The sequence below is a fragment of the Staurois parvus genome, unplaced genomic scaffold (genome assembly GCF_062004578.1).
Source record: "Staurois parvus isolate SC_StPar_1 unplaced genomic scaffold, SC_StPar_1.0 ptg000028l, whole genome shotgun sequence".
NCBI lineage: Eukaryota > Metazoa > Chordata > Amphibia > Anura > Ranidae > Staurois > Staurois parvus.
In genome coordinates, this window is record NW_028317824.1 from 15,616 (window position 1) to 32,500 (window position 16,885).

The window sequence follows — 16,885 nt, forward strand, 5'->3', positions numbered from 1 at the left end:
CCATATCCATTCACCAGGAGACTCGTAGGAAGACCGTAACATAGATGCTTCACTAATAGGCCTCATTGATACGGGGTGTAGTACAGCGTACGACCATGCGAGGGCCCCGTTTACCTGCACAGGCGTTCCATGCATCCTCATGCAGACAGGTCCTTCGGTGTCCATTGGGATGCAGCAGCTGCACGGACACAGACACCCGTGTCGGGGGGTTGGGTGAGTTCAGGGTTTCCCACCTACATGGATGTCAAACTGGAAGCAGCTGCTGTGTCCGTGCATCAATGGGCCCGCCTGCGCAGTGTGCTTCTCCGTGTGAACGGGGCCCTCGCGTGGCCCTACGCTGTACTACACCCCATGTGAACGAGGCCTTCAGAGTTGCATCATCAATTCTATTTAAAGCTGTGACTGATTAAAAAAAAATATTTATTTTCATTCTTTAATTTAAAAAAATGTATATTTTCATTCTTTAATTAAAAAATATATATTTTATTTCTTTACAGTATTAATTATAAAAAAAATAAAGAATAATGTATGTATACATTTTTTTTTTTTTATTAAATAAAATATTTTTTTAATTAAAGAATGAAAATATATATTTAATTAAAAAATATATATTTTCATTCTTTAAAATAATATATATTTTCATTCTTTAATTAAAAAAAAAATATATTTTCATTCTTTAATTAAAAAAAAATATTTTATTTCTCTACAGTATTAATTCTAAAAAAAATAAAGAATAATGTATATATATATATATTTTTTTTTATTAAATAGAATATATTTTTTTAATTAAAGAATGAAAATAAATATTTTTTTTTAATCAGTCACAGCTTTAAATAGAATTGATGATGCAACTCTGAAGGCCTCGTTCACATGGGGTGTAGTACAGCGTAGGGCCACGCGAGGGCCCCGTTCACACGGAGAAGCACACTGCGCAGGCGGGCCCATTGATGCACGGACACAGCAGCTGCTCCCAGTTTGACATCCATGTAGGTGGGAAACCCTGAACTCACCCAACCCCCCACACGGGTGTCTGTGTCCGTGCAGCTGCTGCATCCCAATGGACACGGAAGGACCTGTCTGCATGAGGATGCATGGAATGCCTGTGCAGGTAAACGGGGCCCTCGCGTGGCCCTACGCTGTACTACACCCCATGTGAATGAGGCCTTCAGAGTTGCATCATCAATTCTATTTAAAGCTGTGACTGATTAAAAAATATATATCTTCATTCTTTAATTAAAAAAAATATATATTTTCATTCTTTAATTAAAAAATATATATTTTATTTCTTTACAGTATTAATTATAAAAAAAATAAAGAATAATGTATGTATACATTTTTTTTTTTATTATTAAATAAAATATATTTTTTTAATTAAAGAATGAAAATATATATTTAATTAAAAAATATATATTTTCATTCTTTAAAATATATATTTTCATTCTTTAATTAAAAAAAATATATATTTTCATTCTTTAATTAAAAAAAAATATTTTATTTCTTTACAGTATTAATTATAAAAAAAATAAAGAATAATGTATATATATATATATATTTTTTTTTTATTAAATAGAATATATTTTTTTAATTAAAGAATGAAAATAAATATTTTTTTTTAATCAGTCACAGCTTTAAATAGAATTGATGATGCAACTCTGAAGGCCTCGTTCACATGGGGTGTAGTACAGCGTAGGGCCACGCGAGGGCCCCGTTCACACGGAGAAGCACACTGCGTAGGCGGGCCCATTGATGCACGGACACAGCAGCTGCTCCCAGTTTGACATCCATGTGGGTGGGAAACCCTGAACTCACCCAACCCCCCACACGGGTGTCTGTGTCCGTGCAGCTGCTGCATCCCAATGGACACGGAAGGACCTGTCTGCATGAGGATGCATGGAATGCCTGTGCAGGTAAACGGGGCCCTCGTGTGGCCCTACGCTGTACTACACCCCATGTGAATGAGGCCTTCAGAGTTGCATTGTCAATTCTATTTAAAGCTGTAACTAAAAAAATATATATTTTATTTCTTTCCAGTTTTAGTTGCACTGCCTGCTTGTGATGAAGGATGTCCTCCTGGTGTGCGGGCTGCTGGAGTCTAGAAATCTTCTCTGCCCGGCTGTCCCATCCTCTTCCTGTTCCTGAACGTCCAGCACTGTGGGGGTTAAAGTGGTTGTAAAGGTTCAAAGCTTCTTACCTTCATGTATTCTATGTATGAAGTTAAAAGAAATCTCTGTGCAGCATACCTGCCCCCCCCACACCCCCTAATACTCACCTAAGCCCCCTCTCAATCCAGCGATGTGCACTGGAGTCTTGGCTATCCCGGGACTCCCTCTCAATCCCTGTCAATCACAGCCAGTGAGCCAATGAGAAGAGAGAACGGGTGGGGCCAAGCCGCGACTCTGAGAATGGACACACGGAGCAGCGACTGGGGAGTGTGCATGCTCAGGTGCCCCCATAGCAAGCTGCTTGCTGTGGGGGCACCTGACGGGGGATGGGCCAGGAGTGCTGGCGGGGGATCCAAGAAGAGGAGGATCTGGGCTGCTCTGCAAATCCACTGCACACAGCAGGGAAGTATAGACATGTTTATTAAATATATATATATACACACACATACAGTTGTGTTGAAAATACTAGCCGTCAGACATCACTAACCGGATCAATCACTGTTTTTGGTGGAAATGATATTTCTACATGGCAGATAATTTCCTAGCAGGTGTAGTAGAGTCATAGAAATCCAACAGACCCCACAGTCATGACATGCATGCTGCTGATTCTGTGTCATTGAATCACTCATTGAAAGGGGCGTGTTCAAAATAATAGCCGTGTGGAGTTCTATTAGTGAGGTCATTCATTCTTTGATAAACAGGTGGCAATTATTGCCCTTATTTAAGGAAGGAAGGCAGCAAATGTTGGACATGCTGGTTACAGTGCATTTCTCTCTGAAATTCTGAGGAAAATGTGTCGTTCCAGACATTGTTCAGAAGAACAGCGTACCTTGATTAAAAAGTTGATTGGAGGGGAAAACATATAAAGAAGTGCAGAAAATGATCGGCTGCTCAGCTAAAATGATCACAAATGCTTTAAAATGACAACCAAAACCTGAAAGATGCGGAAGAAAGCGAAAAACTACCATTGGAATGGATAGAAGAATAGCCAAAATGGGGCGGACTCAGCCAACAATCAGCTCCAGGAAGATGAAAGAAGGTGTGACGTTCCCTGTGAGGACTCAGCCAACAATCAGCTCCAGGAAGATGAAAGAAGGTGTGACGTTCCCTGTGAGGACTCAGCCAACAATCAGCTCCAGGAAGATGAAAGAAGGTGTGACGTTCCCTGTGAGGACTCAGCCAACAATCAGCTCCAGGAAGATGAAAGAAGGTGTGAGGTTCCCTGTGAGGACTGTTACAATTAGAAGACGCCGATGTGAAGCCAAGCTATCTGCAAGAAGTCCCCGCAAAGTCCCACTGTTGGAAAAAAGACGTGCTGAAGAGGTTACAATCTGCCAAAGAGCACATTGACCGGCCTAAAGAGAAATGACGCAACATTTTGTGGACTGATGGAAGTAAGATTGTTCTTTTTGGGTCTAGTGGGCGGAGACAGTTTGTCAGACGGCCCCCAAACACTGAATTCATCCACAGTACACTGTGAAGACCGTGAAGCATGGTGGTGCAAGCATCATGATATGGGGATGTTTCTCATACTACGGTGTTGGGCCTATTTATTGCATACCAGGGATCATGGATCAGTTTGAATCCATCAGAATACTTGAAGAGGTCATGCTGCCTTATGCTGAAGAGGAAATACCCTTGAAATGGGGGTTCCAACAAGACAACGACCCCAAACACACCAGTAAACGTGCAACATCTTGGTTCCAGACCAACAAGATGGACGTTATGGAGTGGCCAGCCCAATCCCCGGATCTTCATCCAATAGAAAACTTGTGGGGTGACATCAAAAATGCCGTTTCTGAGGCCAAACCAAGAAATAGAGAAGAAGTGTGGAATGTGGTCCAATCATCCTGGGCTGGAATACCTGATCACAGGGGCCAGAAGTTGGGGGACTCCATGCAACACAGATGTACAGCAGTTCTCAGAAACAGTGCGACTACAACCAAATATTCATGAAGTCATTCAAAGGAAAGCAAAATCTTCAAACGTTTCTCAGTTTATATAGTGAATGTTGGAGTTTGTAAAGAAGAATACAAACACGGCCATTTTTTTGAACCGTCTAATATTCACTTTTCTTCCATTTTTTTAGAGGAACAACACAAATTTGATGTATTTTTCTTCCTGTTGTGATTTGGAATAGAATGTGTCGTGTTCCCAATGCATTTGTGTGGATGGAAATAAAAGGATTAGAAGGATTTGCAGCTTTAGTCACTTTTCTCATCACACGGATATTATTTTGAACACAACTGTATATATATATACACACACACTTATTTTTAACTGAAGCCTTTACAATCACTAACAGCTTTGGGTCTCTGATCCAATGGGGGGGGGTCACACCCCATCCTATTTTCTCCTCCAATAACAAAAGTTCTTTCACTGATTACTCTGCCTGTAACACATTCTGTGAATGGTGGAGAGTCTGATCAGTCACATGATCCCCGCCACCAATCAGATGATGTTACAGGCAGTGTAATCCCTGAAATCTTTTCTCAAAGGAGGGGGCGTGTCCCGGTCGAATCTGCTTCACTCCAGCTGAGCCTGGAGACCCAAAGCTGTTAACCCCCACAGTGCCGGAGGTTCAGTAGCAGGAAGAGGACAGGACAACCCTGCAGTAAAGAGTTCTACAGAATCCAACAGCCTGCACTTCAGGGAAATCCTTCATTACAGGTAAGAGAAAAAAATGATTATTTCAATAAAGTTCAGCTTTGAGGAGCGGCTCCAGCTAAAATGACTTTTATTTAGAAAAGTGTGAGGAGGTGTCGCCTCTGTCAGGTTTTTATTGCTGGAATCGCAGGATGAAGGAATACCAGAGCACCAAACCAGCAGCTGGGAGTCCACATGTCTTTATTAAAATAATTAGAAATCACAAAAGGAAAATCTGCATGTCTAACCTACGCGTTTCATCAGGGCTTGAGGTGTGAGAGGAAAACTAAAGATGGACGACTCTGAAAATGTGTGAAATGTGTAAATCCTTACCAGGCTCTCTGGACAGCAGATGGTTTTAGCTGGGAGCATGCTTGGGCCCCGGAGACGGGTTAGTGGTGCGTGCAGCTTTAGCTTCAGTGGTCATAATGGAGTGAAAACCTTTTTGTCTCCAACCTGCTGGTGTGGCACCTCCATTCCTCTCTTTCTCTGGTATTCCAATCTGAAGGAGCTGTGCCCCTCTGTACGGTGCTGCTTGGCCGAACACCGCCCACGGCCCGCCCCGCCGCCCACGACCCGCCCCGCCGCCCACGACCCACCATGCCGCCCACGACCCGCCCCGCCGCCCACGACCCACCACACCGCCCACGTCCCGCCCCGCCGCCCACGACCCACCACACCGCCCACGACCCGCCCCGCCGCCCACGACCCACCCTGCCGCACTCGCCCTGCCGCACACAACCCACCCCACACTAGCCACCCAATCCCACCCCACACTAGCCACCGCACCGCGCACGACCCTCACACTGACCAGACATGATGGGGCATCGCCATTGGGGACACAGACATGACAGGGCGTGTTGGGGTATCTCTCCAACGGGGACACAGACATGACAGGGCGTGATGGGATATCTCTCCATCGGGGACACGCATGACAGGGCGTGTTGGGGTATCTCTCCAACGGGGACACAGACATGACAGGGCGTGATGGGGTATCTCTCCAACGGGGACACAGACATGACAGGGCGTGATGGGATATCTCTCCATCGGGGACACGCATGACAGGGCGTGATGGGGTATCTCTCCAACGGGGACACAGACATGACAGGGCGTGATGGGATATCTCTCCATCGGGGACACGCATGACAGGGCGTGATGAGGGTATCTCTCCATCGGGGACACAGACATGACAGGGCGTGATGGGATATCTCTCCAACGGGGACACAGACATGACAGGGCATGAGGGGGTATCTCTCCATTGGGGACACGCATGACAGGACGTGATGGGGGTATCTCTCCAACGGGGACACAGACATGACAGGACGTGATGGGGTATCTCTCCATCAGGGACACGCATGGCAGCACGTGATGGGGTATCTCTCCATCGGGGACACACATGACAGGACGTGATGGGGTATCTCTCCATCGGGGCCATAGACATGACAGGACGTGATGGGGTATCTCTCCATCGGGGCCATAGACGTGACAGGACGTGATGGGGTATCTCTCCATCGGGGCCATAGACATGACAGGACGTGATGGGGTATCTCTCCATCGGGGACACACATGACAGGACGTGATGGGGTATCTCTCCATCGGGGACACACATGACAGGACGTGATGGGGTATCTCTCCATCGGGGACACACATGACAGGACGTGATGGGGGTATCTCTCCATCGGGGACACACATGACAGGACGTGATGGGGTATCTCTCCATCGGAGACACACATGACAGGACGTGATGGGGTATCTCTCCATCAGGGCCATAGACATGACAGGACGTGATGGGGTATCTCTCCATCGGGGACACACATGACAGGACGTGATGGGGTATCTCTCCAGCGGGGCCATAGGCATGACAGGACGTGATGGGGTATCTCTCCATCGGGGCCATAGACATGACAGGACGTGATGGGGTATCTCTCCATCGGGGACACACATGACAGGACGTGATGGGGTATCTCTCCATCGGGGACACACATGACAGGACGTGATGGGGTATCTCTCCATCAGGGCCATAGACATGACAGGACGTGATGGGGTATCTCTCCATCGGGGCCATAGACATGACAGGACGTGATGGGGTATCTCTCCATCGGGGCCATAGACATGACAGGACGTGATGGGGTATCTCTCCATCGGGGCCATAGACATGACAGGACGTGATGGGGTATCTCTCCATCGGGGACACACATGACAGGACGTGATGGGGGTATCTCTCCATCGGAGACACACATGACAGGACGTGATGGGGTATCTCTCCATCGGGGCCATAGACATGACAGGACGTGATGGGGTATCTCTCCATCGGGGACACACATGACAGGACGTGATGGGGTATCTCTCCATCGGGGACACACATGACAGGACGTGATGGGGTATCTCTCCATTGGGGCCATAGACATGACAGGACGTGATGGGGTATCTCTCCATCGGGGACACACATGACAGGACGTGATGGGGTATCTCTCCATCGGGGCCATAGACACAAACACGGGCATTGCTTATCTGTTTGAATTTTACATTGGAGACCTCCATGGTAAGATGTGATTGGTCGGTCTGAGGTTGTGTTTGGTGTCCTTTGCAGTGTGTTGCCGGTCGCCGCTTGTCCCATAGAAATACATTTCCATTGCTGGCAAAGCCGGACAAAGAGCCAAAAATGTTCATCTGAGCTGCCCTGCGTTAGTGTGAAGACCTGCATTTGGCAGCGACACCATCTTGGATACGACTTGTACCGGGCCAAGAAGGGGGTCCAGATTCTGACCATGTGCTTATTGCTGGCTGGGATCAAAGCTTATGTGCGCGAAAAATCAGCACAGGGGACATAACTTCCAGTCAGTAGGATGTGTCCCTTGTGCTGATGGCTCTGACATTGGTGACAGTCTTCCTCCATCCGGCCCCATGATTGTGGGGGTAGGGGTAATACAACTGACTCATCCAGAGAGCCTGACTATGGCCACCCTTTCCGCCCCCCATTCATAGAAGGGCAAATGAGAGCTCTTGCCCCCCTCCATTCATAGAAGGGCAAATGAGAGCTCTTGCCCCCCTCCATTCATAGAAGGGCAAATGAGAGCTCTTGCCCCCCTCCATTCATAGAAGGGCAAATGAGAGCTCTTGCCCCCCTCCATTCATAGCAGCTATGGTCTGGCGTCTATGAATGAAGCAGCAATGCCCGGTTTTAAAACTCATTTCAGTGTATTTATTTGCTGCTTGTTGGGGAGATTTCACTTCCTGTTCAGCAGATGCAACAGTACAAAGGTATCGTCATCCTCTCAGACAGTTGTCACCAGATTTCCCCTCGTTCCTGATCAGGTGACAACTGTAAAATATTGGCGTTCCCCTCACATTCTAGTCCCTATCAGAAAATCTCCCCACAGTATGGCTTGGATCATGCCTATGCTTTTTGCTGCCTGCTGATGGTGAATGTTCGCCCCTCACACCGAAATGATCGGTCTAACAATGGAATGTTCGCCCCTCACACAGAAATGATCGGTCTAACAATGGAATGTTCGCCCCTCACACAGAAATGATCGGTCTAACAATGGAATGTTCGCCCCTCACACAGAAATGATCGGTCTAACAATGGAATGTTTACACAGAAATGATCGGTCTAACAATGGAATGTTCACCCCTCACACAGAAATGATCGGTCTAACAATGGAATGTTCGCCCCTCACACAGAAATGATCGGTCTAACAATGGAATGTTCGCCCCTCACACAGAAATGATCGGTCTAACAATGGAATGTTCACCCCTCACACAGAAATGATCGGTCGAACAATGGAATGTTCGGTGTAACACTGAGAGACAGAATACAACAACAAATTCAGCAGAAATGCGTCTAACAAATGATGACGGATCTGCATGTTCATGAGGGAAAGAAGGATTTGATTCCCTTCACAAAACATGACTTAGTACTTGGTGGCCAATTCCTTGTTGGCAATCACAGAGGTCAGACGTTTCCTGGAGTTGGCCCCCAGGTTTGCACACATCTCAGGAGGGATTTTGGCTCACTCCTCTTGGCAGATCCTCTCCAAGTCATTAAGGTTTGGTGGCTGACGTTCGGCAACTCGAACTTTCAGCTCCCTCCACAGATTTTCCATCGGATGAAGGTGTGGAGACTGGCTAGGCCACTCCGGGACCTTAATGTGCTTCTTCTTGAGCCGCTCCTTTGTTGCCTTGGCCGTGTGTTTTGGGTCATTGTCATGCTGGAACACCCATCCACCACCCATTGTCAATGCCCTGGCTGAGGGAAGAAGGTTCTCACCCAAGATTTGAGGGTACATTGCCCCGTCCATCGTCCCTTTGATGCGGTGCAGTTGTCCTGTCCCCTTAGCAGAAAAACACCCCCAAAGCAGAATGTTTCCACCACCATGTTTCACAGTTGGGATGGTGTTCTTGGGGTCATAGGCAGCATTCCTCCTCCTCCAAACACGGCGAGTTGAGTTGATACCAAAGAGCTGGATTTTGGTCTCCTCTGACCACAACACTTCCCACCAGTCCTCCTCGGCATCATTCAGATGTTCAGTGGCAGACTTCAGACGGGCTGGACATGGGCTTTCTTGGGCAGAGGGACCTTGCAGGCACTGCAGGATTTCAGTCCTTGTCGGCGTAGTGTGTTACCAATTGTTTTCTTGGTGACTGTGGTCCCAGCTGCCTGGAGATCATTGACAAGATCCTCACGTGTAGTTCTGGGATGATTCCTCACTGTTCTCATGATCATTGACACTCCACGAGGTGAGACCTTGCATGGTGCACCAGACCTAGGGAGACTGACACTTGTTTTGTGTTTCTTCCATTTGTGAATGATTGCACCAACTGTTGTCACCTTCTCACCAAGCTGCTTGGCCATAGTTTGGTAGCCCAAATGTTATGTTAAAGTCCTCTTGCGCTGCTAGAAGTTGAAAGGCCGATACTACAGCAGCTGACAGCCAATCCTCACCTCTGAATGGATACAATATACTGGTCAATATAATGATGCAGCGCCATGTCATACATCTAATTAGTGGCTGTGAGAATCCACCCAATACCTGTAATCATAACGCAACATATGTAGCAATATCAATGAAGTAGATCCTGTTTTCTGTTAGATCTGACCGGATCTATTGGGTGACTTACAAGTGGTTAGCGGTGCAAATAAGAGGTTCAATGGTGAACCTAAACAAGTGATATTCCCCCCCTCCCCCCCCCCTCCAGGGGATCAACCCATTCAGAGTATAAATGAAAATTGGAACAGTGAATCCCTATAGAGGGATAAATGCTGCCACATATAAGTGATCAGTGTATTGATCCGTATCAATTATTACACCACAAATATATGCCAATGTCCATAACATAATCATAGGTGGCAAAAGAAAACCATAATGACTTTCCAAGCGTGCTCCTGTGCTGGGGCAAGTGGTGAATGAGAACCCTAAACGGCAGGCATTGGGGCCCCCTCACCTTCCCGCTGCGACCCACAGGGGCCAAAATGCCTTTCGGATCTCCCCGGATCCTGCACACAATCTCCAGGTAAGTCAGGTTCCACAGCCCCTACTGGTCTCTCCTTCACTCAGGTGTTCCTCCATACACAGGGGACAGTATATACAGTGGGGATGGAAAGTTTGGGCACCCCAGCTAAAAATGTGTATTAATGTGCATAAAGAAGCCAAGGAAAGATGGAAAAATCTCCAAAAGGCATCAAATTACAGATTAGACATTCTTATAATATGTCAAAGTTAGATTTTATTTCCATCATTTACACTTTCAAAATAACAGAAAACAAAAAATGGCGTCTGCAAAAGTTTGGGCCCCCTGCAGAATTTATAGCATGCACTGCCCCCTTTGCCAAGCTGAGACCTGCCAGTGTCATGGATTGTTCTCAATCATCGTCTGGGAAGACCAGGTGATGTCAATCTCAAAGGTTTTAAATGCCCCGACTCATCTGACCTTGCCCCAACAATCAGCACCATGGGTTCTTCTAAGCAGTTGTCTAGAAAACTGAAACTGAAAATAGTTGACGCTCACAAAGCTGGAGAAGGCTATAAGAAGATAGCAAAGCGTTTTCAGATGTCAATATCCTCTGTTCGGAATGTAATTAAGGAATGGCAGTCATCAGGAACAGTGGAAGTTAAAGCAAGATCTGGAAGACCAAGAAAAATATCAGACAGAACAGCTCGCAGTATTGTGAGAAAAACAATTCAAAACCCACGTTTGACTGCACGATCCCTCCAGAAAGATCTGGCAGACACTGGAGTTGTGGTCACTATTCCACTATAAAGAGATACTTGTACAAATATGGTCTTCATGGAAGAGTCATCAGAAGAAAACCTCTTCTACATCCTCACCACAAAAATCATCGTTTGAACTTTGCAAATGAACATATAGACAAGCCTGATGCATTTTGGAAACAAGTTCTGTGGACCGATGAGGTTAAAATTGAACTTTTTGTCCGGAATGAGCAAAGGTACGTTTGGAGAAGAAGGGGCACAGAATTTAATGACAAGAACCTCTGCCCAACTGTGAAGCATGGGGTTGGATCAATCATGCTTTGGGGTTGTGTTGCAGCCAGTGGCACAGGGAACATCTCACCAGTAGAAGGAAAAATGGATTCAATAAAATTTCAGCAAATTTTGGATGGTAACTTGATGCCATCTGTGAAAAAGCTGAAGTTAAAGAGAGGATGGCTTCTACAAATGGATAATGATCCTAAACACACCTCGAAATCCACGGGGGATTACATCAAGAGGCGTAAACTGAAGGTTTTGCCATGGCCTTCACAATCTCCTGACCTCAACATCATTGAAAATCTATGGATAGACCTTAAAAGAGCCGTGCGTGACAGACAGCCCAGAAATCTCAAAGAACTGGAAGACTTTTGTAAGGAAGAATGGGCAAAGATACCTCAAACAAGAATTGAAAGACTCTTGGCTGGCTACAAAAAGCGTTTACAAGCCGTGATACTTGCCAAAGGGGGCAGTACAAGATATTAACTCTGCAGGGGGCCCAAACTTTGCAGACGCCATTTTTTTGTTTTCTGTTATTTTGAAAGTGTAAATGATGGAAATAAAATCTAACTTTTGTTGACATATTATAAGAATGTCTAATCTGTAATTTGATGCCTTTTGGAGATTTTTCCATCTTTCCTTGGCTTCTTTATGCACATTAATACACATTTTTAGCTGGGGGGCCCAAACTTTCCATCCCCACTGTACATATATATATATACACTGTATGCCCATCATGGCGGAATCATAAAGTAGCTGTCTGTCATCTAATCAGAAGACCTTTTACAGAGGTGCAACTGACAGCCGACATTTTCATCACACAGCCCTGCCACTGGCCGTGGTCTTGTGGGTGTGGACTGCTTCTGGACTCCGCCATTGGCTTTGATTTTCATTTCTACTCTGAATGGGTTGATCCCCTGGTGGGGGGGGGGGGTATTATCACTTGTTTAGAGTCACCATTGAACCTCTTGTTTGCACCGCTAACCACTTGTAAGTCACCCAATAGATCCGGTCAGATCTAACACAGAAAACAGGATCTACTTCATTGATATTGCTACATATGTTGCTTTATGATTCCAGGTATTGGGTGGATTCTCACAGCCACTAATTAGATGTATGACATGGCGCTGCATCATTATATTGACCAGTCCAGCCTTGTGTAGGTCTACCATCTTGTCCCTGACATCCTTGGACAGCTCTTTGGTCTTTGCCATGGTGGAGAGTTTGGAATCTGATGGTTTGATGGCTCCTGTGGACAGGTGTCTTTTATACAGGTAACACAATGAGATTAGCAGCACTCCCTTTAAGAGACTGCTTCTAATCTCAGCTTGTTACCTGTATGAGAGACACCTGGGAGCCAGAAATCCTGCTGAATGATAGGAGATCAAATCCTTCTTTCCCTCATGAACATGCAGATCCGTCATCATTTGTTAGACGCATTTCTGCTGAATTTGTTGTTGTATTCTGTCTCTCAGTGTTACACCGAACATTCCATTGTTAGACTGATCATTTCTGTGTGAGGGGCGAACATTCCATTGTTAGACCGATCATTTCTGTGTGAGGGGCGAACATTCCATTGTTAGACTGATCATTTCTGTGTGAGGGGCGAACATTCCATTGTTAGACCGATCATTTCTGTGTGAGGGGCGAACATTCCATTGTTAGACCGATCGTTTCTGTGTGAGGGGCAAACATTCCATTGTTAGACCGATCGTTTCTGTGTGAGGGGCGAACATTCCATTGTTAGACCGATCGTTTCTGTGTGAGGGGCGAACATTCCATTGTTAGACCGATCGTTTCTGTGTGAGGGGCAAACATTCCATTGTTAGACCGATCGTTTCTGTGTGAGGGGCGAACATTCCATTGTTAGACCGATCGTTTCTGTGTGAGGGGCGAACATTCCATTGTTAGACCAATCGTTTCTGTGCGAGGGGCGAACATTCCATTGTTAGACCGATCGTTTCTGTGCGAGGGGCGAACATTCCATTGTTAGACCGATCGTTTCTGTGCGAGGGGCGAACATTCCATTGTTAGACCGATCGTTTCTGTGCGAGGGGCGAACATTCCATTGTTAGACCGATCGTTTCTGTGTGAGGGGCGAACATTCACCATCAGGGGGGGGGCAAATACACATTTCCTTCACTGTCCATAGTTCCATAGTTAGTCTGGCTGAAAAAAGACAAAAGTCCATCCAGTTCAACCATAAAAAAAAAAAGTTCTAATCCTCCACCCACAGGGGATCCAGAGGAAGGCAGAAACCCAGCAAAGCACAATCTGATCTCCTCCTGCAGGGGAAACATTCCTTCCTGACCCCCCGAGAGGCAATCGGATATTCCGGGGATCACCTTTCCCTATAAATGTTATATTCAGTCCTGACTCGTCCCAACTCTCCCAGATACTCGTCTCCTCCCCGGCAGTCCCGTGTGACCAGCTCCCGCACCCGGCATCCTCTCCCTTCTTCCAAATGTCGTGGTGATTGGTCATCACTGGATGCGCATGCACAGGAGCTGGTCACATGGGCTCACCGGTGCGGTGCTGGAAATGTGTACATTGTAGAGCGGACTACCAGCAGGTAGGTTCATTTCATTGCAGTAAGTAGCCAGTCTGCAAGATTTTTTACATTGACTTTAGTTGTGCTGTAGGGCTCAGTTGAGATGCGCGCCGAGACCCGTCCTCTGTGCCAGGCCATCATTTGCTGCACGCTGAGACCCGTCCTCTGTGCCAGGCCATCATTTGATGCACACTGAGACCCGTCCTCTGTGCCAGACATCATTTGCTGCACGCTGAGACCCGTCCTCTGTGCCAGGCCATCATTTGCCGCACGCTGAGACCCGTCCTCTGTGCCAGGCCATCATTTGCTGCACGCTGAGACCCGTCCTCTGTGCCAGACATCATTTGCTGCACGCTGAGACCCGTCCTCTGTGCCAGGCCATCATTTGCTGCACGCTGAGACCCGTCCTCTGTGCCAGACATTTGATGCACACTGAGACCCGTCCTCTGTGCCAGGCCATCATTTGCTGCACACTGAGACCCATCCTCTGTGCCAGGCCATCATTTGCTGCACGCTGAGACCCGTCCTCTGTGCCAGACATCATTTGCTGCACACTGAGACCCGTCCTCTGTGCCAAACATCATTTGCTGCACGCTGAGACCCGTCCTCTGTGCCAGGCCATCATTTGATGCACACTGAGACCCGTCCTCTGTGCCAGGCCATCATTTGATGCACACTGAGACCCGTCCTCTGTGCCAGGCCATCATTTGCTGCACGCTGAGACCCGTCCTCTGTGCCAGACCATCATTTGATGCACGCTGAGACCCGTCCTCTGTGCCAGACATCATTTGCTGCACACTGAGACCCGTCCTCTGTGCCAAACATCATTTGATGCACACTGAGACCCGTCCTCTGTGCCAGGCCATCATTTGCTGCACGCTGAGACCCGTCCTCTGTGCCAGGCCATCATTTGCTGCACGCTGAGACCCGTCCTCTGTGCCAAACATCATTTGCTGCACGCTGAGACCCGTCCTCTGTGCCAGGCCATCATTTGCTGCACACTGAGACCCGTCCTCTGTGCCAGACATCATTTGCTGCACGCTGAGACCCGTCCTCTGTGCCAAACATCATTTGCTGCACGCTGAGACCCGTCCTCTGTGCCAGGCCATCATTTGCTGCACACTGAGACCCGTCCTCTGTGCCAGGCCATCATTTGATGCACACTGAGACCCGTCCTCTGTGCCAGACATCATTTGATGAACACTGAGACCCGTCCTCTGTGCCAGGCCATCATTTGATGCACACTGAGACCCGTCCTCTGTGCCAGGCCATCATTTGCTGCGTCTGCATCCACCTGACATGCATCCGAATGCACAGCGCCTCTGTGACCCCACTCCTGCGATATGCGACTGTCCGTGCTGCTTCGAGGTGGACACGGCATGGAGGACGGGCATCGGCACATGTCTACAGGAGACTTCAAAAAGTGAAACAATAACAGACTTACTGGCAGGATCAACAGATAAAACTGTTCTGGGGAGATCTGCAATCAAACGCTGTTGCTGCTGGCAGATGCTTCAGGAGAAAAGGGGAGAGGAGATGAGGAGAGGAATGAGGAGGGGAGAAGAGCAGGGAAGAGAGAAGAGGGGAGGAGAAGAGCAGAGTGGGGATGAGAGGGAAATGGAGGGAGAAGAGTAACAGGGGAGCAGAGAAGTGAGGAGAGGAGCAGAGCTGGGAGAAGAACAGGGAGGGGCAGAGAGGAGTGGGGTGGGGAGGAATGGGGAGAGGTGTAGAGGAACGGGAAGGAGAGGACTGTAGAGAAGCAGGGAGGGGTGGAACTGAGAGGGGTGGGAAGGAAAGGAACATGGAGGGGTTGAGAAGAGAGGAGTGGGAAGTGGAGAAAGTAGAGGTTGAGAAGAGTGGGAAGGGGAGGACTGGAGAGGAGTGGGAAGGAGAGGAAGTCGAGGTGTCATGTACCTGGTGATGGAGGCCAATGGAGAGAGGGCTTCCCTTGCGCCTACGTTCCGGACTCCCCTGAGAGTGGGACAGCGGGAGTCAGGCCCAAAGTTGCACAGGTCGCCTGTAGGAGTGCTGGTTGGTGGTCCACTCAGAAGCACAGCTGGTGCTCGGAGATAGGTCTGCAGACAGGAGGCGCCTGTGCGTGGTATGCAAGCCCTTCCGGGATGAGATGTTTACTGGGTAGTCGGTTCAAGCCAAGGTCAGGTACGGGGTGGGAATCGGAGCAGACGTGGTCAGACGGGATAGCCGAGGTCATACATGGAGGAGAGAGAGAGTATCTGTAACCCCGGCCGAGGTCAGATCAGGGGTAAGGCAGAGTAGACAGGAGCAAGCCAAGTCGGTAACAGGAGATAACAGAGCACCGGGAGCTAGAGATCATCCAGCAACTTGAGGAAGTGATGAGCCTCCTTATAAAGGCCGTCTGACACCAGACTGAGGCTGATGTGTACTTCTGCGGCCATGCAGAGTACTGGCAGAAATGCCAGATCTTCCAGAACTTCTGCCGACGACAGGACCCTGACAAGAGGTGGAGAGGAGTGGGAAGGGGAGGATTGGAGAGAAGCTTGGTGGGGTGGAGAGGAGTGGGAAGGAGGGGTGGAGAGGAGCAGGAAGGGGAGGAATAGAGAGGGGTGGGGAGGAGTGGAGCAAAGTGGGGAGGCTCCCATGGAGTGTTTGAGGCACATGTGACAAGTCACTCTTCTCTGTCGCTCTGTTCTAGGAGCCTTGATGAAAGAGCCGGATTTCCATTGTGGGTGGCCCTCTTAGATTGGTTTAGTTGAGGTTTTTGTTTTTCCCTTTACTCACCCCCCCCCCCCCCCCCCCTCCTCTCGGGGATCCTGTGGCTCCCTCTGCCAGCCACGAATTTCCCTGACTTCTGGGAGTCTGGAAGCTACTGGCAGGACAAGTTGGGTTTCAAATCTGCCCCACAAGGGTTGTCACACGGACATATTGTATACAAGCCATGAATCGGCAATGTGCTGCCACTTTATTAGGATAGCCGTGGACACCGAACGAGAGGCGGCTTTAAGTATCTCCATGTCTATGATCTCCGAATGACTGTCGTATAAATATCAGATCTTCCG

At 47.9% G+C, this 16,885-nt stretch overlaps 1 protein-coding gene across 1 annotated transcript in view; it reads left to right on the forward strand.

Annotated features, from left to right (window-relative positions):
• Window positions 1–16,885, forward strand: part of LOC149471129 (serine/threonine-protein phosphatase 2A 56 kDa regulatory subunit gamma isoform-like) — a 47,867-nt gene that overhangs the window by 15,435 nt on the left and 15,547 nt on the right. The window lies entirely within an intron of this gene.